Below are 1,856 nucleotides of genomic sequence, written 5' to 3'. Positions count from 1 at the left end.
ACTTGATCGTAAATTATTGTCTACTAAGGTTTTGACAAGTCGATGGTGGCTTAGAACGCTAAGACGACGGCAACCTTGACACTCAGTTGTCGGAGACCCAGGTTCGAATCCCAGCCTGGCTCATGCTGAAATATTTTTTTATCTATTTTTTTTTATTTACATCTAATACTACATTGATGGATAGTGTAAACAACACCTTATCCCGACTGTCTGTGAAAAAATGATGGACAGCTGGGACACAGACGACAAATGTATGTATAGCTCTGTTCCAGATCTAAAAAGTTTTTACAATTTTTACCACTTTTACACATTTTGCGTTCTCGAACACAAAATTTATATGAAAATCGTTTACGACTTTTACCTCTTTATAAAATACGGGAACAGGCCATATGTGTTAGTAAATCAGAGTTGTATTTGAAAACAATTTGTCTGGTGTAAACGCCTAGTTAGTCGATTACAAGCAGTTACTGGACTTGTATAAATTTGTACAAATTGTGAGTTACTCAGTAGTCACACGCGCAAAATTTGCGACGAATCTTTCCCCTTATTTTGGCGTTCACAGATCGAGTTCCATACTAAAGTAATTTTATGAAAATGCTGTATTGGGGAACTCGATCTATGAACGCCAAAATAATGGGAAAGTTTCGTCGCAAATTTTGCGCGTGTGACTACTGAGTAAACGAACACACCTATTGTTGACAAATTGTGCTAAGTCTGTGTCATGGTACAATTATTACAGGTAAACGCAAGTCCCAGCTGATTAGATTGACACGTAATACTAGTGTCAAAATGTATATGACGTTTTGTCATTGTTTTTCATTGTGTATACTTTTTTGTCAACCGTTGTATTGAAAACTTTAAAATAAATCATCCACAAACAAACACATTGGAAACTAGAAATATAAAAAATTGAATTTGATATTAGCATATAGTACATCGGTAAGTACAAAGAAATACATATATTTTCATAAGTAATGCGTAATATCTCATAGTGAGAAGAGAAATTTAAATGAGAAAGTGCGTATTGTGCGATAAAATAGAAACGAAGGACAAAGACATTCCGTTAGATCCACATAGAAGGCGTGACTGGGCTAAAATGTGTGGAAAGGATTTCAAGAAGAATGACTGTATATGCTGGGATCACCTTTTACCGGAGGATACGAGAAGAGTAGGAAAAATGGAAGCTCATGCCAAGTGCAGAACCATTTGTTGTGCATTCGACTATGGAATGGTAAGCAACTCTATGTAATTTAGAATTGAAAATTTATGTAACATGTATTTTATTCAGTTCCACAGATGTAAATATTGCATTCCATTCCAAATCCATTGAAGAATATTGTGAGGCAATGGAAACAAATACAGACGAGGAGAAAAAGATAGTCAGTCTTACATAAATAATCCATATTATGTGTTTACTGCATATTTCTTTTACGCAGGTTACTATTGCCAAATGTAAACGGAAATAAAACTATGGAATCGTAAAAGTTTGCTGAATGTGGTACACATACAGAGCAAGTTAATTGCCAATATTTTTTAACATTTTGAGTTTCATAAAATACAATTTTACACAACATTTTAATTAAGTTTGATTATACCGATTAGATTAAAGTAATATTGTATGTATATAAAAAATTAATAATAAAAAATTAAATTAACAGTAAAATGAAATTAGTGTGTATATAAAATTAGTAAAGTGTTTTATTACTATTCCGCTACTTTAACAAGTAAAAAAGAACGAACCGTTGTTACTGAAATATAATTACTTATTAGCAATATAATTAATTATTATGCCATGACCTCAGCCCTGAATCAACAAAAAAAATCATTTATATTGAAATTTTATGTTAAGAAATTAC

General features: G+C 32.2%; 1 long non-coding RNA gene across 1 annotated transcript; it reads left to right on the top strand.

Moving 5' to 3' along the window:
• The first annotated feature begins 1,004 nt into the window (after positions 1 to 1,004).
• LOC141398977 (uncharacterized) lies at positions 1,005 to 1,641 on the top strand. The gene is made up of 3 exons (XR_012411740.1): positions 1,005 to 1,231; positions 1,289 to 1,379; positions 1,437 to 1,641. It is a non-coding gene; the product is annotated as an uncharacterized lncRNA (long non-coding RNA).
• Positions 1,642 to 1,856: the final 215 nt, after the last annotated feature.

The sequence above is a fragment of the Musca autumnalis genome, unplaced genomic scaffold (genome assembly GCF_047663935.1).
Source record: "Musca autumnalis isolate F117 unplaced genomic scaffold, ASM4766393v1 scaffold_3, whole genome shotgun sequence".
Taxonomy (NCBI): Eukaryota; Metazoa; Arthropoda; class Insecta; order Diptera; family Muscidae; genus Musca; species Musca autumnalis.
The sequence above is the reverse complement of the archived record's forward strand: the minus strand, read 5'-3'. Positions and strand labels throughout refer to the sequence as shown.